A 23,645-nucleotide genomic window follows, 5' to 3' on the forward strand; every position below is an offset into this window, starting at 1 on the left:
CAATTCTCAGGGTCTCATGAGCAAAAATATTTTTGATAAGTATGTCGACCCCACAGAGGCACCTCGATTATCAGAGTATAAGTTTAGTGTCGATGCGTTAGGAATTGTATCAGCAATTGGAAGAATCAAAGACACCAGATGGCCTAGACCCATACCGACCGATCCTTCCCAAAGGAACCCCAATCTGATGTGTAAATACCATGGCACGCGTGGTCACAGGACCGAGGATTGCATGAAATTGAGGGAGGAAGTAGCCCGTTTATTCAATGAGGGCCACCTTCGAGAATTCCTAAGTGATCGATCCAAGAATCATTCCAGGGAAAGGGATGCCAACAAGAAAAATGAGCAGGGGGAGCCACATCATGTAATTCATATGATCATCGGAGGGGCGATATTCCACAAGGGCATGTGGCCAAATGCACTAAGGTATCGATTACCAAGGAGAAACGGGATCGAGACTATGTGCCAGAAGGCACCATATCATTCAACGATGAGGAGGCAGAAGGAATTTCATAGCCTCACAACGATGCTTTGGTAATCTCTATCTTATTAAATAAAGTTCAAGTTAAGCGTGTTTTAGTAGATCTAGGTGGCTCAACATAAATCATCCGATCGAAGGTCATGGAGCAACTCGGCCTACAAGATCAGATCGTGCCTACAGCTCGGTTCTTGAATAGTTTCAATATGGCTAGTGAAACAACTAAATGAGAGATTATCCTACTGGCGAATGTGGCTGGAACAATCCAAGACACCAAGTTTCTTGTGATCGAAGGCGACATAAGGTACAACTCCCTACTCGAGAGGCCTGGGATCCACAACATGAGGGCAGTCCCTTCGACTCTCCACCAAATAGTGAGCAGCATGCTGCAAAAGAAATGTTCGCGGTCGATGAGGTAATACTGATTTCAATGTTATCAACATTGGAAAGATCGAGCATCAAAGGTAAATAGGAAGCCAAATAGCAATCACTGCCACCAGCCTCACCGGAATCAGAGAAGCAGGAAATGGAAGAGGAAGAGGAAGATTTTTTAACCCCTCGAACTTTTGTTGTTCCTGAAGGTTCCGACACCACTAAATCAACGGTCGAAGAGCTAGAACAGGTTATATCGATCGAGTATCTGCTTGAGCAAAAGGTATACCTGGGAACGGGGTTAACCCCCAAACTCAGGAAAAAACTTATTCAATTTCTTATTGTGATATAGATTGTTTTGCTTAGTCCCACTTAGACATGAAAGGGATCCCACTTGAGATAACGACACATTGACTAAGCTTGGACCCAAAGTTCAGACCGGTAAAACAAAAGAAAAGAACCCAGTCCGAGGTAAAGCACGCATTCTTAAAGGATGAGGTAACTAAACTTCTCAAAATAGAGTCTATTCGGGAAGTGAAGTATACTGAATAGTTAGCCAATGTAGTCGTAGTTCCTAAAAAAGGGAACAAACATAGGATGTGTGTAGATTATAGGGATTTAAACAAGGCATGTTGATAAGTAGGATTTTAACATGTTTTATACCCATACTTGCCTGCGCTTTGAGTGTAATTTGCTACAAAATAGTCCCAAAATGCTTACAGATTGCGCTTGATTGCAGGTTTGAGCTATAAAGTGACAAATCGTCAAAGATCGGCTCAAATCGGAGTGAAACCTTCTCAAGTGTCAAAGATCATTAAAGTAAGGACATTCAGAACTTGGTGTGGACCGCACCATCATGTCATGCGGCCGCACCATACGAGTTTAGAGACTGTGAATCTACAAGTCAAGCTCATACGACCGCGTCCCACTTCATGCGGCCCGTGTCTCACTCATGCCGCCGCACAATCTTGCTTTGCGGTCGCGTCCAAGAAGTTCAAAGAGTGTCATATTCTAGAAGCTAACCACGCGGCCGCATCCGACTTCATGCGGCCCGCGTCCCTCTCCATGCAGCCGCACTCTATGGTCACGCGGCCCGCATCATTGAAGTTCAGAGAAGCTTCCAAAATCATTCATGCAGTCGTAAAACAACTTTGTGCGGTCCGCCCCAGTTTTCATGAGGTCGCATTCCAACTTTGTGCGGTCCACATCACCATCTTCAATGCGTCCGGATTCAGAGGTCAAGCAACCCAGTGCGTCCGCGTGCTATCTTTGTACGGTCCGCACTAACCCCGCAGATGCAGTTTTGTCCAGTTTTTCCAGCCCACTATAAATAGAACATTTTACCATTTTTAGGTGAAGTTGGGTACATATGATAGCTGCTGCACTCGTGAGACTTATGTTTTGGCCTATCTTGGGCATTTTTAGCTTAGTTTCATCATAGATTATTGTAGTTTAACATTAGCAATTAATTATTATGGTTGTTTCATTTTCTATTTCTTCATTTTCTTCTTTAGCTATGTTTAGCTAAACCCATTAGCTAGGGTTGTGGCTCAACCCTAGTGTGGGTAATTAATGGGTGTAGCTTCTTAATGATAGATTGATATTGGGTGTTTGTTATTTGGGTTAATTTTATGGTTTAATTAAGGATTGTTGGTTGCAAACATTGATTCTAGCTTAGTGGGTCTTGACTCTTCTTGAGAAAGAGAGTCTATGACCCCAAAATTGACCCAACAAGGAATTGGGGTGGACCCATGAGAAATGGTAGTCCCAATTAACGGGTTAAACCTCGAGAGAGTAATCACCCTACTTGAACCCTAGTTGCTTGGTCTAATTGGCCTACCCAATTGGTCTCGAGAGAGTCAATTGGGCAAAATCGCTCTCACTACCGAGAGGTGTGAGAGTGGGTATAATTGTGCAATGGTTATAACATTGATCCCAAATATGTCAATCTACTATTAGTAGTGTCTACCCATTAGTTAACCACCTAGGTGATGCCACGACCCTAGTGCCTTTTTCTATATTAATCACAACTTAGAACATCTCCCTTTAGCATAAATTAGCATAAACTTGTAGTTGATACAATTAGGAATCGACCCAAAAAATGATAGAAGCACAATTAGGAGCAAACACGCATTCCTAGTCTGAACAAATACGCAACTCCATTCCAAGCTCCCTGTGGAAATTCACACCGATACCACTATTCGGGTAAAAGTCTTAGCGCCCGCTCTTCCTACCGTTGCGTAAGGTTGAGTTTGCTGTGATCACTTTTTGGCGTCGTTGTCGGGGAGCTTATGGTGTTGACTATTTGTGTAGCTAGTTTTGTGTTTTCCTTCTCTTTCCTTCTTTTTACTAATTTTATTTGTGTCAATTCACTCAGGTACACATGGCTTTAAACACAAATGAAACTCTTGGCAACGTGGTCGTGGGGGAGGAGGTTGAGGATCTAGAACAAGAAGATGTCTTACCTCAAGCTCCTAGGAGAGGTTGACATGCCAATGCAAATGCCAATGCAAATGAGAATATACCAGACCCTCCTCCACCTCCACCAAGAGTTCTACCTAATCAAGGGTACGCAAGTGCAATAGTTCCTCCCCGAATCCGGGCAGGGAACTTCCAGATTACAAATGTGATGCTCACCTTGCTCGAACAACGATGTTATTTCATGGGGGCCGCTGATCAGAATGCTTATAAACACTTGAAGGGCTTCGTGGATACTTGTTGGGGTAGCAAGCAGACAAATGTTTCGGAGGATGTATTGAGACTTCGACTTTTCCTATTCTCACTTCGGGGGAAGGCGTTAGATTGGTTGGAGAGGCTCCCCAATCATTCCATCACTACATGGGATGAGTTGGCGGACAAGTTCATCGCTAAGTTTTTCTCTCCAGGTCACATGGTGGCTCTACGGGACGAGATTCTAGCCTTCAAGCAAGAGCCGACTGAACCGTTACACGAGATATGGGAGAGGTTTAGAACAATGGTGAAAGAATGCCCTAACAATGATATGACTGATGTGATGATCCAACAAACATTCTATAAGGGCATCAACACAACCAACCAATGTATTGTGAACCAACTGGCAGGAGGAAATTTTATGAAGCTTCCTTACAATAAAGCTTATGATGTGTTAGATGAGATGGCCGACACATCGTCGGCATGGCAAAGCCGGGCTAATGTGCCTCAAGGTGATCCTAACGTCATACATTTGCATAAGGAGTTACATGATCATGGCCAATCCATTGCCGAACTTACAACAATAATGAATCAGTTGGCTAAAGCGCAGTTACAACAAGTTCAAAACCCGCGCCAAGTCAACGCCATGGAAGGAGTGAATATGATGAAAAGGAGGCAAAGAGGGCAACAACCTCAAGGAAATTTTGATAACTATGATAATGGTGGTGGCTATTCGAATGAATGCTATAATGATCAAAGTGAGGAAGTCCAATACTTCAACAACTATCAAGGGAATAGAGGTAATCAAGGGAACCAATAATGGAGACCCCAAGGAAATTGGGGCAATCAACAAGGTGGTAATTGGAACAATAACAACAACCAAGGAGGAAATTGGGGGAACAACAATTCGGGTAATCAAGGGAATTGGAGCGGATACAACAACAACAATTGGAACAATAACAATGGGCAAGGTGTGTGGAATAACAATGGTGGCCAAGGAAATCGAGGGCAAGGTTTTCAAAGGCCTCTGATGTTTCAACAACCGAACAACCCTCCGCCGTTTCAATCTCAAGGGTCTAGTTCTTCGGGAAATGAATTTGGTAGAATTGAAGTTATGTTTGATCAAATGATGAAGAAGAACCAAGACTCCGAAGCTCAATTGGCCTCCCACAACACTTCTATCCGTAACTTGGAAGTACAACTTGGCCAAATTTCTCAGTCTTTAAATAGTCGCCAAAAGGGTGCTCTACCAAGTGATACAGTAGTAAACCCCAAGAGTGGGCACAATAATCATGTGATGAAGGAAACAACGCGAAGTGGAAGAGGCGGTGATGTGCATGCCTCAAGAGGAAACCAAGTTATGGTGGATGAAGATGAGTTACGAGATAATGAAATGCCTTTGGTGGTTGAAGATGTAGTTGAACCAAGTGTGAGAGATGATGTGAGGATTGATATTCATGAGGTTGAAGAGGAGACACAAGAGGTCGTGAACCCGTTTAGGGAACACATGATTGATATGACAACCAATTGTCATATCAAAAGTCACCTCGGCCTCCTCCGCCCTATCCTCAACGGTTGGACAAGCAAAAAGGTGACAACCAATTTAAGAAATTCATTGAGATGATGAAGAGTTTGACTATCAACGTGCCTTTGGTGGAGGCACTCGAGCAAATGCCGGGGTACGCAAAGTTCTTGAAAGAGTTGGTTACAAAAAAGAGATCAATGGAGTGTGAGAAAATCAAGATGACCCATCAAGTGAGCGCAATTGTGCATTCTATGGCTCCGAAACTTAAGGACCCCGGTGCATTCACTATCCCATGTACCATTGGAAGTGCTGACTTTGCAAAAGCCCTTTGTGACTTGGGGGAAAGTATCAATTTAATGCTATATTCGGTCTTCAAGACCTTGGAAATCGGACAACCTCGTCCAACTTCTATGAGGCTTCAAATGGCGGACCAGTCAATGAAGCAGCCTTTGGGGATTATTGATGATGTCCTTGTTCATGTTGATAAGTTCATATTGCCGGTCGATTTTGTTATCTTGGATTGTGAGGTGGATTTTGAGGTGCCAATTATCCTTGAAAGACCTTTCCTAGCTACTGTAAAGGCTTTGGTAGATGTCGAAGCGGGAGAGTTGACCTTCCGTGTTGGTGATGAAAAGGTGGTGTTCCATGTGTGCAAATCTATGAGGCAACCGAATAGCACCGAGGTGTGCTCGTTTGTTGACATTGTCATGGCGGTGATAGTGGATGACACAAGTGCAATGGTGAATGTTGAGGACCCACTTGAGGCAGTGCTCTTGAACATGGATGTTGATGATGATTCCGAGAAAGTTGAATGTGTAAGCGCTTTGCATGGTATGGGCTTGTATTCTTATGAGCCTAGGAAGTTATCCTTGGATCTTGAGAATCGCAAAACACCCCCAACCAAGCCATCTATTGAGGAGCCGCCAGTGTTGGAGTTGAAACCACTTCCTCCTCACCTCAGGTATGAATACTTGGGCCCTAATTTCACTTTGCCTATTATTCTTTCGTCCTGCTTGACTAACGTGCAGGTTGACGCCACTTTGGCGGTTTTACAAAAGCGCGAGAGGGCGATCAGATGGACATTGGTGGATATTCGGTGTATAAGCCCCGCCTTTTGCATGCATAAGATCATATTGGAGGAGGATGAAAGGCCCTCACCTGAACACCAAAGGAGACTCAACGAAGCTATGCAAGAAGTGGTCAAGAAGGAAGTTATCAAGTGGCTTGAAGCCGGTGTGGTGTATCCTATTTCTGACAGCTCATGTACTTCTCTGGTGCAATGTGTACTGAAGAAGGGTAGGATGACTGTGGTAACCAATGCTAACAATGAGTTGATTCCTACTCGGACAGTGACGGGATGGAGAGTTTGTATGGACTATAGAAAGCTTAACAAGGTGACTCGAAAGGATCATTTCCCGTTGTCGTTCCTCGACCAAATGCTTCATTATCTTGCGGGTCGATCATTCTATTACTTTTTAGATGGGTATTCGGGGTACAATCAGATTCTCATCGCCCCTGAAGATCAGGAAAAAACGACCTTTACTTGTCCCTACGGCACATTTGCATTTTCGAGGATGCCGTTTGGATTGTGTAATGCCCCAGCGACCTTTCAACAATGTATGATGGCAATTTTCACCGATATGGTGGAAGATATATTGGAGGTCTTTATGGATGATTTTAGCGTGGTGGGGGACTCCTTTGAAGAATGCTTGACAAATTTGGATCGTGTGTTGGCCCGATGTGAAGATATAAACCTAGTTCTCAATTGGGAAAAATGTCATTTTATGGTAGAAGAGGGTATTGTATTGGGTCATAAGATTTCGAAGAGAGGTATTGAAGTTGACAAAGCCAAGATTGAAGACATTTCAAGGTTACCTCCCCCTACTTCTGTCAAAGGGGTAAGGAGCTTTTTAGGGCACGCGGGTTTCTACCGAAGGTTCTTCAAAGATTTCTCTAAGGTAGTTAACCCGTTGTACAAGTTGTTAGAGAAGGAGGCCAAGTTTGTCTTTGATGAGAAATTCATGGAGGCGTTCGAGCGTCTAAAACACAAGTTGACAACTACCCATATCATTACCGCACCCGATTGGAGCTTGCCATTAGAGCTCATGTGCGATGCTAGTGATGTTGCGGTAGGGGCGGTCTTGGGCCAAAGGATCAACAAGATGTTCCATCTGGTGTACTACTCAAGCAAAACGATGAATGAAGCTCAAAGAAACTATACAGTCACCGAGAAGGAGTTGCTAGCTATTGTGTTTGCCATGGAAAAGTTCCGACCATACCTTATGAGGGCCAAAGTGATTATCCATACCGATCATGCCTCCCTTAGGTATTTGATGACCAAGAAAGATTCAAAAGCAAGGTTGATGAGATGGGTGCTACTTCTTCAAGAGTTTGATCTAGAAATTGTGGACCGAAAAGGAAGAGAAAATCAAGTGGCGGACCACTTGTCCCGCTTGGAAGCAGAGGGGAGGGCTTCTGATGGCCTTGAAATCAATGATGCGTTCCCGGATAAACAACTCCTTGTGGTATCTATTCATGATATGTCGTGGTTTGCCGATGTGGCAAATTATCTTGTGACCGGTATAATCCCGTATGAGCTCTCTTCTAACCAAAGGAAGAAGCTCAAGTGGGATAGTTTGGATTATTATTGGTATGGGCCATATTTGTTCAAGATTTGCACCGATGGTGTAATTCGCCGATGTGTCCCGGAAGAAGAACAATTGAGTATTTTGGAGTCTTGTCATTCCTCTCCCTATGGTGGCCATCATGGCGGGGTGAGGACGGCTTCTAAGGTGCTTAGTTTCGGTTTCTATTGGCCCTCCTTGTTTAAAGATGCCGGTGATTTTGTCAGGAGATGTGATGAATGCCAACGAGCCGCTGGGATTTCTAAAAAGGATGAGATGCCTCTCAACACAATTCTAGAGGTGGACATTTTTGGCACTCCACGTTCTATCATTAGTGATGGTGGTTCTCATTTTTGCAACCGGGCTTTTGATTCATTGCTTGCCAAGTATGGTGTAAATCACAAGGTGACCACTTCTTATCATCCTCAAGCGAGTGGCCAAGTTGAGGTTTCCAACCGAGAGATCAAGAGTATTTTGTCCAAAAATGTCAATGACAATAGGACCGATTGGTCGAAGAAATTAGATGATGCTCTTTGGGCCTATCGGACAACTTACAAGACCCCGATTGGTATGTCTCTGTACCGGTTGGTGTTTGGGAAAGCTTGTCATCTTCCGGTGGAATTGGAGCATAAGGCTATGTGGCCCTTGAGAAAATTGAACTTAGAATGGGATGTCACTGCGAATCTCGGGGTTGAGAAACTTAATGAGCTAGACGAGTTTAGATTTCAAGCCTACTCCAGCTCGTCTTTGTACAAGGACAAGATGAAGTACCTTCACGATAAGTATGCCCGAGGGAAGGAATTCAAAGTTGGTGACATGGTTCTTCTTTTCAACTCCCGGTTGAGGTTATTCCCGGGAAAGCTTAAGTCTAAGTGGAGTGGTCCATTTGAAGTTGTTGGTGTAACCCCATTTGGAGCTATTGATCTCAAAAACAAAAATGGTGATGTTTTCCGGGTCAATGGGCATTGTGTCAAGCATTACTTGGGAAAGTTTGATGATAGCCACGTGGTGGCACTCATTCATTTGAAGTGACTTTGATGGTAACATGCGTCATGTCGCGACATTAAATCAGGCGCTTCTTGGGAGGCAACCCATGTCTTTTTCTTTCTTTTTGATTTCTGTTGTAGATTAGGATTTTTGAGCAAATGGTTTGTGAGATGTTGCAGGAATTATGATTGAACTAGTGCAAAACACCTGTGCAAAAAGTGCACAGTCTCTGAACAGTGACCGTGCGACCGCAATCCCACTTTGTGTGGTCTGCACCAGCCAAAGAAAATATTGCCAAGTTTCTGAAGATGGCTAGTGCAGCCGCGTCCTTGCTTATGCGGTCCGCACCGGTGAAGGCCAAGAATGATCAGTCTCTGAACTGCGGTCACGCGGCCGCATCCCACTTTGAGTGGCCCGCGTGTTTCTCATGCGGCCGCAGCCCATCTCATGCGGTCCGCGTGCCTTCGTTTCAGCACCAGGTAAATGGTAAAGTCCCAGTGCGGCCCGAGGTCGTGTTGATACGGCCGCACTGGATGGTAAGTGATGGGCCCCACTATATTTCCTATAAATAGACCATTAGGATCTTTATTAGAACTTTTCGCCAAAATTAACCCCTGAGCCATAAAAGTTACTGTTCACATTTAGAGACCCCTCTTAGTGGTAATATCAAGAGCATTTCTTCGCTTTCCGGGTAACATATTTCTCACATTAATCTTTACTTAGTATTAATTTAAACTTTATACATGTTTCCTTAGTCATAACTTCTTCATTTTTCTTTTTTGTTCTTCGTCGTTTCATGATTAGGATAGTTTTATATTGTTCTTGTTGTTCTTTGAAATGATGGGCATGTTATAAATGAGTAGGGACAAAGTAGGATGCTAAAACGTGACAGACTTGAGTTTTTTGTAAAACCCTAATTGCCCCTATAATGAAAGCCCAGCGCGGCCGCACTCCCTGATTATGCGGTCTGCATACCTTTTATGCAGCCGCATCATTCTGTTACACGGTCCGCGTAAGCCTTGAGCCTAAAGGTTGATACTTCCCGGCGTGGCCGCACGCCTTTTTTGTGCGGTCCGCTCTATGCCCCACGCGGCCGCATCCCATGTTTGCGCGGTCCGCGTGGGTGGGGTTCAGAGGGCACCCGTTTTTAATAGTATGACCAATGCGGCCGCATGACCAGTTTGTGCGGACCGCGTTGGCCACCATGCGGCCGCACCCCTTGCTCATGCTGTCTGCATGGTTCCTAATCAGAGAGGTGTTCATTTCCCAATTTGGTCAGTGCGGTCCGGATGCCTTGTTTGTGCGGTCCACATTGCTATCACCTGTTCTCTGTCTGTGTTTCTGTTCTGTACTTAAACTCTGCAATTGCCTGAACTAACAATGTTAGAATTATTTGTGTGAAGGAAATGGTTAAACAAAGAGGGCGTGGAGCTAAACAACCTAGACGAGGAGCTGACCCCTCCCGGGGAGGTAAAGCAAAATTGAAGAAACTCACTCCCCAACCAAAGCTAAAAACAAGAAAGTAGGTGATGAGTGATGAAGAGAAGTCGGGGAGTGAGTACCTCCCCTCTCAGGATGTCTCAACTGATTCGAGGAAAGCCCCTGCAGTCCCAGCTAAAGCTCCAATCGTTATACAACCTGAGTCGTCTGAGGGCTCAGAAGCAGGCAATTCCAAATACTCCACCTCCCCCACAGCTTCAGAATCCGGGGAGGGTGGAAAATATAAAAACAAGAGTGATGAGGAGGTCCCAAACAGTGGGGTACTTAGAGTTGGGGGAATTGAAAGAACTAGAAACCCAGTTGTATGGCAGGACAGATTTGTCAGCGAGGTGGCCTTTCATAAATTCGTGGAACTGTGGCCCAAGAAGAAGGTGATTCCAGAAAGAAGAGTAGTCACCCGGGATTTGGTACCCTACCTTCCCCAAGTCCATGAACAATTTCTTACTAGAGTGGGGTGGGATTTTTTTAAAGATGAGCTGGTCGATGCAAATGAACATATGGTGAAGGAAGTCTATAGCAATGTGGCCCACACAAAAGAAGGGTCAATTGCAATCAAAGTGCGGGATAAGGAAGATAGTGTTCTCGGGAGAGGCGTTGAACGAATATTTGGGTTTCAATGAGGAGGATGACTCTTTGTACAGAGAGAAGTTAGCATTGAAAGAGGAAGCTCGTCCTTGGGTGGCATAGTTCTTAGCTCAGTCGGGTACTGTCCGGAGTGGATTCAGGTGGGGAAGAAAATATTGCGAAAGGGCCTTAATTTTGAGGCGAGAGGATGGTTAACTTTTGTATGCAATAGGTTGGACCCTTCATCCCATGACTAGACCATTCCAATCGCCCGAGCGGTTCTCATTTCATCCATCATGGCAGATTTCCCCATCAATGTGGGGAATGTTATATACAGTGTGATCACATCCATTGGCATTGATACAGACAGAAACTACCCCTACCCGAACACCCTAACAATGTACTTTGAAGATGAAAAGGTGAAAGAATACCCATTTGATGTTGGAGTCCGGCCGGTGTCCCCGTTCTCATGGTTTAATATTCAGGGGCCGGACAACCCGAAGGGGGATAAGAAGGGAAAAGCATTCAGCTCTGCCTCGACTGGCCAGTATGAGGAGCCAGTTGCGGTAGAGGCCTATATTGAGCCACCTACTCCTACTGCCACTACTGTTCCAGACATTCCATCCTCCTCTGCAGGTCCCAGTTCTTCAACTGGCCCAGTGGTTCCCACATCAAAATCCAACCCCATCACGGACCAGCAGTTAGCAAAGACATTGGCCAGTTTGAACAACTTGATGTCAGTCTCGACATCCAAGTTATCCACTTTGGCTTCCACAGTTGAGGCCCAGTCTGTTCCAGCCACCGTTGAGATTCCTCAGTCCATTGAGGAGACATTGAAGACACTCCTGGCCAACTAGGAGAAGATTTTGGCTACTCAGGCTGCCTTGACAAAGGCAGTTGATGCATAGGGCAAAGCTCTAAAGGAGCTTGCCAGAGAACACAAGAAGATGAGAAAATCCTGGGCATCTAAGGAAGAGGTGAAGGAGCTTCGAGCTGAGGTTGACAAGCTAAAGGCAGACCAGCTGCCTTTAGACTTGTTCTTTGATGAGTCAGCACCTCCACCAACAGTAGTTGTACCGGAGACATAGCAGGAGGAGGAGCCTAGGCACCCAAGGAAGAAGAGGAAGCTTCCTAGCACTGAGGGTGTTATGATAGAGGTAGCACAGGTTCAGGAGGATACTTTCAGTGCTCCACCAAATGTTTAGCCAGTCCATGACCCGGCCCCTGTCCCAGCAGCAGAGAAGCAGCAGGCTGGGAACCAGTCTGAGGTTTCCGCCAGTACAGAGGACCAGGGGACCACTGATCAGCCCATGATGATGGATTAGGCTTTAGGAGCCACTTTATATCTTTTCTCTGTTTATATGCTTATTTTGGTAGTTGGCATTGGGGACAATGCCAGCTTTTATTCATGGGGGTGCGCTCTACTATTTTGTATTTTGATGGTTGATACATTTGAGATGACTGTACATATTTATTTGACTCTTAGCTTATGTTGCTTGTTGACAGTTGGCCTGTACATAACATTTTATTCTAGTTACTTTTCTACTTAATGTACATATTCATTCCCCCCCCCTAGTTGTATATTCTACTCCTCTATTGTACATATTCATTCAGTTTTTCTATTTTTGTTAAAAATTTCGTTTTTAGTTGCATAGCAGGCTCGTAACTTTTTTGTTTTGTGTTGGCGTTTGCAATAAGCCTTTGGTTTTCTTAATGCCACAGTTCTTTCCAAGGGGAAAGTGTTGTGCGAACCGGGTGGCCCTTCCCAATGAGAGATAGCGTGACAACCTTCTTAAGCGTTTGAGTCCGTTTTTGATTTTTCTTTCTTAAGGGTTCTTTCTTAATGCCACGGTTCGTTTTTGCAGTCAAAGGTACCTCAGGCAAAGCTTCACTTGGGCCTAACACATTTGCCTTTGATCCCATGGTCAAAGACATAATGTTGTGCTTAGGATGGTGAAAGTCTTGGCCTTAAGACACTTGTGTTGACCAAACAGTCATCATGTGGTCGTATTGGACCATTATGCGCTTGAATCATAACTAAGGTCATTGTGGGCCCTCGACTCGACATCTTTAGCAATCCTTGAGTTGTGTGGTGAGAATTCGATTTGCAAGTCCAAGTCCCGAGCCGATGGTCTAGAACTTGCCCCTAATGTTTGTTGAGGCGAAATCTTAGGTGAAATTTTGCTTGAGAAGTGATTGTAGGCTCTGCTTGATCCAAAATGCTAAGATTGAACAATTCCATGACCTACCAATGAAATGATCCCTAGTTAACCCTTTTGAGCCTTGAACCTTCTTCTTTCAAGAACCAAAGCTACAAGCCTATACCCGTTCTTAATATTACCCTCTCTTGGCACCCAAATCTTCCCTTGAGTAGATGGCAAATATCTAAGGTTGGGGGGACACAAGAAAGGAAACAATGTGGTAAAAGGTACAAAAGCAAAAAGAAAAGAAAGGTAATGAAAAAAAGAAAGAAAAGATAAGACAAAAAGAAATACCTAATTGAATAAGGTCAAAAAGGGGATTCAAAGAAAACAAAAGTGAAAAAGGGTGTGGTAAAAGAAGAAATAAGGAGAAATGTGTTGAATTGCATAAGAAAAGGTGACAATGTGTCTCTCTAACCCCCTTGAAAAAGAAGTGAATACTCAAATGAGCCAAGAAAGTGTGCCAAAATGAATCAAAGAAGTGCTTAAGGGAAGATTGAACCCACTTGAACAAAAATATGTCCTACCCTTACCCAAAAGCCTTCACAATGACTCCACAAAAACCCTACATGATTTTAAGTTGAAGGGAACCTACATTAGTGGATACTTATATAAGGGGAAAGCATATGGTACTTAGAGCCGGACTTGTGGCATCTTCCTTGAGAGAGATGAGTGAAAATCCATCAACCTCGGTTTGTGTGTCAATACTTTAAAAGGTGAGGTTCACTTAGGGAGAGTTGATGATGTGTGAATTTGGGTTCCACGATGGCCAAAGTAATTGAGAAAAGTTCTTTGATGAAATGTGTCAACTCTTGATGCTCTTGTGTCACACTTGATCCACAAGTTTCCAAAGTTTAAATGTGTCAATGATGCATTTGCATTGAGGAAAATTGTTAGTCCCAATTGATGCTTGTTGAGGTTACTTTAGGATAAGCTGAAATTGCTTGGATGTTGCCTTTGAGGGGTGGGTCTTGTTTTGTTTGCTTGAGGACAAGCAAGGGTTTAAGTTTGGGGGAGTTGATAAGTAGGATTTTAACATGTTTTATACCCATACTTGCCTGCGCTTTGAGTTTAGTTTGCTACAAAATAGTCCCAAAATGCTTACAGATTGCACTTGATTGCAGGTTTGAGCTATAAAGTGACAATTCATCAAAGATCAGCTCAAATCGGAGTGAAACCTGGTCAAGTGTCAAAGATCATTAAAGTAAGGACATTCAGAACTTGGTGCGGACTGCACCATCATGTGATGCGGCCGCACCATAGGAGTTTAGAGACTGTGAAACTACAAGTCAAGCTCATGCGGCCACGTCCTACTTCATGCGGCCCGCGTCTCACTCATGCGGCCGCACAATCTTGCTATGCAGTCGCGTCCAAGAAGTTCAGAGAGTGTCATATTCCAGAAGCAAACCACGCGGCCGCGTCCGACTTCATGCGGCCCGCATCCCTCTCCATGCGGCCTTACTCTATGGTCACGCGGCCCGCATCAGTGAAGTTCAGAGAAGCTGCCAAAATCATTCATGCGGTCGCACAACAACTTTGTGCAGTTCGCGCCAATTTTCATGCGGCCGCATTCCAACTTTGTGCGGTGCTCATCACCATCTTCAGAGAGCAAGATTCAGAGGTCAAGCAACCCACTGCGGCCGCGTGCCATCATTGTCCGGTCCGCACTAACCCCGCAGGGGCAGTTTTGTCCAGTTTTTCTAGCCCACTATAAATAGAACATTTTACCATTTTTAGGTGAAGTTGGGTAAATATGATAGCTGTTGCACTCGTGAGACTTATGTTTTGGCCTATCTTGGGCATTTTTAGCTTAGTTTCATCATAGATTATTATAGTTTAACATTAGCAATTAATTAATATGATTGTTTCATTTTCTATTTCTTCATTTTCTTCTTTAGCTATGTTTAGCTAAACCCATTAGCTAGAGTTGTGGCTCAACCCTAGTGTGGGTAATTAATGGGTGTAGCTTCTTAATGATAGATTGATATTGGGTGTTTGTTATTTGGGTTAAGTTTATGGTTTAATTAAGGATTGTTGGTTGCAAACATTGATTCTAGCTTAGTGGGTCTTGACTCTTCTTGAGACAGAGAGTCTAGGACCCCAAAATTGACCCAACAAGGAATTGGGGTGGACCCATGAGAAATGGTAGTCCCAATTAACGGGTTAAACCTCGAGAGAGTAATCACCCTACTTGAACCCTAGTTGCTTGGTCTAATTGGCCTACCCAATTGGTCTCGAGAGAGTCAATTGGGCAAAATCGCTCTCTCTACCGAGAGGTGTAAGAGTGGGTGCAATTGTGCAACAGTTATAACATTGATCCCAAATATGTCAATCTATTATTAGTAGTCTCTACCCGTTAGTTAACCACCTAGGTGATGCCACGACCCTAGTGCCTTTTTCTATATTAATCACAACTTAGAACATCTCCCTTTAGCATAAATTAGCTTAAACTTGTAGTTGATACAATTAGGAATCGACCCAAAAAATGATAGAAGCACAATTAGGAGCAAACACGCATTCCTATTCTGAACAAATACGCAACTCCATTCCAAGCTCCCTGTGGAAATTGACCCCGATACCACTATTTGGGTAAACGTCTTAGCGCCCTCTCTTCCTACCGTTGCGTAAGGTTGAGTTTTCCGCAATCACATGTCCCAAAGATTCTTTTCCACTACCTAACATCGATCTCATGATCGACGCCACGGCCGGCCAGGAGATCTTTAGTTTTCTCGATGCCTATTCCAGGTACAATCAAATTCAAATAAACCTAGAATACCAAGAAAAGACTTTATTTATCACCAAGTATGGAACATATTGTCATAATGTAATTTTCTTTGGGCTAAAAAATGCAGGAGCTACCTACCAACGCCTAGTAAATAAAATATTCGAGGAACAGATAGGTAAGCCAATGGAAGTATATATTGATGACATGCTAGTTAAGTCCATGCGTGCAGAGGACTATTTGACCTATTTGTATGAAACATTCAAGATACAGAGAAAATACAACATGAAACTCAACCCCGAGAAATGCGTCTTCGGGGTCGGTTCGGGCAAGTTCCTTGGCTTCATGGTGTCGAATCCTGGAATCAAAAGTAACCCCGATAAAATCAAGGCTATCGAAGACATCACCAAACATTAAAGACGTACAAAGGCTGACAGGGCGGATAGCTACCTTAGGCCGATTCATCTCGAGATCATCGGACCGGAGTCATAAATTCTTCTCTCTACTCAAAAAGAAGAACGATTTCGCCTGGACCCCGGAATGCCAACATGCATTAGAAGAATTGAAGCGATATCTTTCAAGCCCACCATTGCTTCACACTCCAAATGCATATGAAAAACTCTACTTATACTTGGTAGTCTCACAGATCGCGGTAAATGGTATCCTGGTTCGAGAAGAGCAAGGTACGCAATTCCCTGTCTACTATGTAAGTCGAACTCTAGGAGAAGCAGAAACCAGATATCCACACTTAGAGAAATTTGCATTTACACTAATAAGCACCTCTAGGAAGCTAAAACTGTGTTTTCAATGTCACCTAATATGTGTGCTAACCACTTACCCGCTTCGTAATGTTTTGCATAAGCCCGAGCCATCGGCCCGATTGGCCAACTGGACCGTCGAACTCAGTGGGTATGATATCGAATATCAACCCCGAAAGGCCATTATGTCTCAAATTTTAATAGACTTCGTGGCCGATTTCATGCCAACCCTCGTACCCAAAGTCAAGAAGGAACTCTTGTTAAAATTGGGTACATCATTGGGGGTGTGGACCCTTTTTACGGACTGCGCTTCAAATGTGAAAGGTTTCACACTAGGCATCATTTTGAAACTGCCCATGGGCAGCACTATTAGACAATCCATCAAAACTTCTAATTTGACTAATAATGAGGCTGAGTACGAGGCCATGATTGCAGGTCTCGAACTTGCTAGAAGCTTGGGGCGGAAGTCATTGAAGCCAAGTGTGACTCTTTGCTGGTGGTAAACCAAGTAAACAAAACCTACGAGGTTGGAGTGGATAGAATGCAAAGGTATTTGGAAAAGCTACATATGACTTTGCACCGTTTCAAAGAATGGACCTTGCAGCATGTACCTCCCGAGCAGAACAGTGAAATTGATGGTCTTGCAAATTTAGGGTTATCAGTTGAGGAGGACGAAATCAGCTCGGGGATTGTCATTCAACTCTCGAGATCAGTGATCAAAGAAGGTCACGCTGAGATAAACTCCATAAATTTAACTTGGGATTGGAGAAATAAATATATCAAGTATATGACAAACGGAAAGCTCCCATCGGACCCTAAAGAATCTAGGGACCTACGAACAAAAGCTGCTCGATTCACATTAGATGAAGATGGATTATTGTATAGGAGGACGTTCAACGGACCATTAGCAGTATGTTTGGGGCTAGGGGCACCGATCATGCTCTACGAGAAATCTATGAAGGTACTTGTGGGAACCACTCTGGTGCCATATCACTAGTTCACAAGGTCATAAGAGCAGGATACTACTAGGATAGTATGGGAAAACACGCTAAGGAGTTTGTTCGAAAGTGTGATAAATGCCAAAGGTATGCACCAATGATTCATCAACCCGGAGAACAGCTTCATTCGGTCCTATCCCCATGGCCATTCATGAAATGGGGATGGATATCGTCGGGCCTCTGCCATTGGCTCCAGGTAAAGTAAATTCTTTTTATTTATGACTGAATACTTCTCTAAATGGGTGGAAGCATAGGCCTTTGAGAAAATCAGAGAAAAAGAAGTTATACACTTCATCTGGGATCATATCATATGCCAATTCGGGATACCTACTGAACTTGTATGCGACAACAGAAATCAATTCATCGGCAGCAAGGTAACGAGGTTTCTCGAAGAACATAAAATAAAAAGGATCTTATCAACACCATATCACCCAAGTGGAAATGGACAGACCTAGTCAACGAACAAAACTATCATTCAGAATCTAAAGAAAACATTGAACGACGCCAAGGGAAAATGGAGAGAAATTCTACCCGAGGTCCTTTGGGCATCTCGAACAAAATCGAAGTCCAATACTGGGGCAACCCTGTTCTCCTTATTATATGGATCCTAAGCCTTATTCCAGTCAAATGGGGAACCTAGTGCCAGATTTTGACATAGAATGGAAAAATCAAATCACGAGGCTATGAATACTAACCTCAAACTATTAGATGAAAAACTAGAAGCCGCACTCGTTCTGATGGATGCGTAAAAATAAAGAATCGACAGATATTATAATAGAAGAACCAACCTTCGCCACTTCAGAATCAGGGACTTAGTCTTAAGGAGAATCACCATCAACACTCGAGATCCTAATGAAGGAAAACTCGGACCAAATTGGGAAGGACCCTATCAAGTCTTTGATATTGTTGGGAATGGTTCTTACAAACTTGGCACAATGGAGGTCGAACAATTGCAAAACAATTGGAATATATCACTTCACAAATGATATTATTGCTAAGGTATGACTTTCTCCCTTTTCATTTGTATTTGATACCTACTTATTCCAAGTGTTTGATCGAAGACGTCGAGAAGCTCTTCAACACAAGGACCTTAGGTTTTAAAGCACGCGTTGCACTTTTTTTCTCTTAGATCGAATTTTAACCCAAATGGGTTTTTCTGGAGAGAATTTTAATGAGGCAACAATTATATGTGCTACCTGAGGACAATTCAACAGTATCCGAGGCTTCTCTACATTCAACCTCGAATACTAAGAGGCATCACCCTCGGATGATTATTGATTTATTTTCAAGGGAAAATACTTCGCGTCAAAAGGGCCTCGATAGGTAAACTTTTTAATGGGCAAATGGTCGAATGAACCGCGTCCATGTAGATTAATCGAGCCCAATGGCAAAACATGTACGCATGTACAAATTATTCAAAGAAGCATTTTTCCTTATCAAATATCTTGTGCCCCAAAAAATATTTCTACTATACAAGCTCTATGCTTATGATTTTTGTGAAAAATGGCTCAAGGGCCAAGTACAACTATACCTCAAATAGTAAATGGCTCAAGGGCCAAGTGTAAATATATCTCGAACGGTCAACCCCCTACTCGGGGACTGGCGTAGAAAATCAACATATTCGAATTAACTAAACACCTCAAAGAGGTGCCCCTCAATTTATAGGCCAAGGCCATCATTCTTAGGGACTAACAGTTCGAACAAGTTCGAAGTGTTGCTAGGAAAATAAGACCAAGAGTCATGCCGAAGGCTATGGTTAAACTAACGCGGGTTAGAGACATCTGAACCTCGCAATAAAAATAGACCTTCGAATTCTCCAAAATCGGTTAATAAAGGCTACCCTCGGTAAAATGATCAAAGGTCTTCAATAAAATCAGCCCTCGAAAAACCTTAAGAGGTATCGAATTATTCAAATATAAACTTGTGCTAGGCACAAAAAACAAAGGGGTATCGATCAATGCTAAAAAAACCCAATGGGTACAAAAAATACATGCTAAGACATAAGAAAATTTTACTACGTTCTTTGAGCCAAAAGAGGGGGAAAATAGTCATCCTTTAGAGGTTATATCGGCCCAATCAAAAGGGCCTAAGGGCCAACACACTTTAAGTTCGAGAACACATTTTTGCTCGATTCGAACCTAAGGGTCTCGTTATCCTGAATTTGAATAAGAACCTACTCGACTATAGATCGAGGTTCGTTATTGTCCAAAATAAACCTAAGGGTCCTTTTGTTCCAAATTCAGGTTTCACTCGAATCCAACTATAAAAGCAGTATTATTATGGCTTCAATCAAGTCATTTAGAACCAAAGCCTCGAACATATTGTTGACGTATAAAAATGTGCTAAAATTTTACAAGACACGAAGCATGTTTGAAGACAAAACTTGAGAAGGCATCCAAAAGAGAAATTTTATTATAAATATGGGAAAATATATGTACAAGGGACCGACGGGGGTCTTACAAAATAGAAAAGGAAAAATAAAATCATAACTATGCCCGGGGCTAATTTCTCCCTCATGGTCATCTTCTTCACCATTATCAGACCTGCCTTGGCTGCCTTCATCATCATTGTCATCATCGATGGAGGCAAGCAACTTGGCATCGGAGCTATATCCTTGGAGAGGTCAAAACTTCGAGCATGGACTTCCTCAAGGGTCTCCCTCCGAGATTGGCACTTGGAAAAATCATTACTCCACCGCTCTCAATTAGCAACTTTCCTTAGCTGAGCTTGGGCAGCCTCGGCATCAGCCATGTACACAGCTATGGACTTGTCAGCTAAGGCCTTCGTCTTTTCAGCCTTTGCTTTTACCTTAGCATGCTCGGCCTCGAGCTCTTCAATCCTTTGGGCCTGGGCTGAACTCTTCTCTTTAGTACTCCGAAGTTGAACCTCGGCTAATAACAGTCGCACCAAGGCAGCCTCTTTCTCCACATCTAGGTGGTCCATGTTTTCTTTCCATCGATAGCAATTAGCTTTAACTTGATCGACCCCCCACCCCAGAACAGCTCTATCCTTTCAATCCTTTGCTGCAACTAAGATATCACAGTATTAGCCTCCACCCTTGGGTCATGGCCATATTTTCTCAAAAGGACATTTACCTGCTCGTTCAGCTCGGCCTTTTCCTTGTGAGCCTGGGCCAAGTCTGCTTGAAGATCCCTGAACTCTTCATCCTTCTAACCGTAAAGGAGCTTCAGAGCATTCCTCTCCTCTAAGGTCTTCTGGAGCTCGACCTTACTTTGGCTTAGGTCGGCTCGAGACTTGGTAAAATCCTATATAAGAAGAAAGAAATAAGTTAAGCTAAAGGGAGAAGAAGGAAAAGATAATTGCAACAACGGGGATTAGCACTTACTAGAGATAAAAGGCGTTGGGCCTCTTCAAAAAGGGTAGACGCATCATTGAGATTAGTGGAATCATTAACCCTAGTAAAGCAATCCCGAAAGGGATCCTCTTCACAGGGGACTCTGCCTACGCCGGGGAAATGTAGAGCCCGAGCATCCCTTATAGTCCGGTAGAGAAGGAGAGTGACCTGCTATCTTAGCCCAGAGCGAATCGCTCGGGGTGCCCTGTTCAGCCTTGGAGGTCTCAGAACCAGCCCCCTCCTGTATGCTTGTTGATGGCCGAGGGATAACCTCAACCTCGGACATTTCGGGGGTTTTGCCCAAAATTTTCTTCGAACCCTCCTCATCACAAGGCAGGGTCCCGACAATTGCCTCTGGCTTGGAAAGATTGGCGGCCTCGCCCGGCTTCCTTGCTCAAACCACCAGTGTCTAGTCATCGCCCTCATCTTCCTCTTTTTTATCTCGTAGTTTTTGGGCTACAGTAGCGGACAGAGGAGTGGAGTCATTTTTTGACTTGCGAACCTTACTCTTCTTACGCTTCGGGGTATTACATGGTGAGGCCCTTCTACTTTTCTTGTCCTTAGCCAGTTTGGGAGTCACCTCTTCCCTAGGCGGGGCCGGTCTCATTACAGCCTTCATCCCCGAGACCTGCATAACAGGTAGTCAAGTATAAATAAAAAGAAAAATTTTAGAAAAATGCATCAAAAGTGTATAGGATAAGCTTACCATGATTATTGGCCTCACATCTGCCCCTTGCCAAGTCACGCCAGCAACGCTCGACATGGGAGGAAGTTGAGGCCAGCTTCCAAACTGAGTCTTTGAGGTTGGGGACCGCGTGAGGCATCTAGGCAAACGCTGTATAATAGATGAAAGCATTACATAAAGCATAAACGGAGTACGAAGACTAATGTGTAATACGTTATTTACGATCGGGGTTCCACTTCTCGAGGAATGACATTTTCTCTTCTAGGGTGAGGTCACAGGTCCATACCCGCACGAACCGTCTCATCCAACCCCGGTACTTGTCCTTATCGACACTCGCGAAAAGGGCCTTTGTTGCTCGGCGTTCGAGCTTGATTAACCCTCAAAAAAGTTGAGGTCAATATAACCGCATGAGGTGGCTGAGAGTGAACTCCAACCCCTCGGCCTTGCCAGAAAAGAAGTAGAGCATTATCACTATATCCCAGAACGAGGGATGAACCTGGCCGAGGGTGACCTAGTACCTCTTGCAAAAGTCGACGACAACTGGGTCAAGAGGACCCAATGTGAAGGGGTAAGTATAGACACTTAGAAACCCCTCTACATGGGTGGTAATACTCTCTTTAGGAGCGGGGATTTGTACCACGATCTCGCCACCCACCCCACCCCCCGTTATAGTCTCACTTCACAGCCTCGAGATGGCCCGCCATTATCGAGCAGATATATCTCGACATGTGTTCACATCGTCCAGGGACTGATAGAGGGTTCTTGACTTTGAAGTCGAATTTTAAGATACAAGGGCCGGGAAAATACTCATAAGTGAGTGGTTCCACCAGCGTTTTGTCACCGGCTGGCCGGGAAGAAGAGGAAGAAGCTTTCTCCTTTTGTGGGACAGCCTTCGAGTTTTTCGCCATCAATTCAAGTAGAAGGAAATAGAAAGAGGCTGAATTTGGTATTTTGGTACTAACGAATTTGAATCAACGGGTGGTGACAGAGAAGAGATGGAGAGAGTAAAAGGCTTAGAAAACTTGGTGGAGTTAAAAGTAAAATTTTGATTCAACCAATGAGCATGTATTTATAGATTTATAGCGACATTTAGGTGATGCTAGTGGCCAACCGTCCACTAGCAAGCATTAATGGTTTGGGGAACTGTACCAATGAGATGTTTCGATCACCTCAATTTCTTATCAAGTCATTTCTTATCATTTTACTCTAAGAAACGAGGAGACTATCTGTATACGGTAGAAATCGAGACTACCCGATTTCATTCTTTAGTCGAGATAGGAGTGTCACGTCAAGAAGCTAGAATGCCAAGTCCGGATCGAGGTCGACAACACTACGGCCAGAAAGATTCAGACTTCGAGGGACATCGGTATAGCTTGATAACGGAAAAGGCAAGATATCTGCGAATGGTCGAGGATCGTGGCGTGTATCTCGGAATAGATCAATCTATGTTGGTTAATCAGATGTTAATATAATTTCCTACTATAATTAGAGGTGTACCTTATTTAGGACTCCTCTACTATATAAAGAGGGATCTCAGTCATTTGTAAATGGGGCATCATTGTTCACTAATAAGAATTTATACACTCATTACTTTATTGTTATTTCACTTACTGTTCATCAGAGTTGATTTATCATTTACTATTCATACTATCCCACCTCGAGACTATCCCAAGTCGAGGTCGAGACCTGGCGCATACTGGTTTGATCTATTTTATTCTCTAATTTATTCGTTTATTTTCTTGCTTATCAATTGGTATTGGACGAAATCACATATCCTTAAAACCACAATATAAGTTTAATTGTTATGCAAATTTAAGGTAAAACATAATCTCAATCCCTCAATTGGATACCATGAACCCAGGGAACTTTCCTGATCCAACCCCGAATGCGCAACTTTTTGGGTTCATTTTCATATTTTATTTCTTCAATATGTTGAAGGTTTTCTGCAAACGTTTCAAATGGTCATCTGTTAGTAGGGACTTAACTAACATGTCATCAATATAAGCTGTCACACATCCTTTTTTTACACCCCGAGGGTATATGGGAATTTTTCCAATTAAAGTGACATTATTCGAAATGGAATTATTTATTTTATTCAGAGTCGCCACTTGGAATATTTATGTTGTCCCAAGTCACTGGTTTAATTTTAAATCCCAAATCGGGGAAATTTTTGACTTTATTTAAAAGTCTGCGAACCAGAAGTTCT

This window comes from Nicotiana tabacum, chromosome 3 (genome assembly GCF_000715075.1).
Source record: "Nicotiana tabacum cultivar K326 chromosome 3, ASM71507v2, whole genome shotgun sequence".
Classification (NCBI taxonomy): domain Eukaryota; kingdom Viridiplantae; phylum Streptophyta; class Magnoliopsida; order Solanales; family Solanaceae; genus Nicotiana; species Nicotiana tabacum.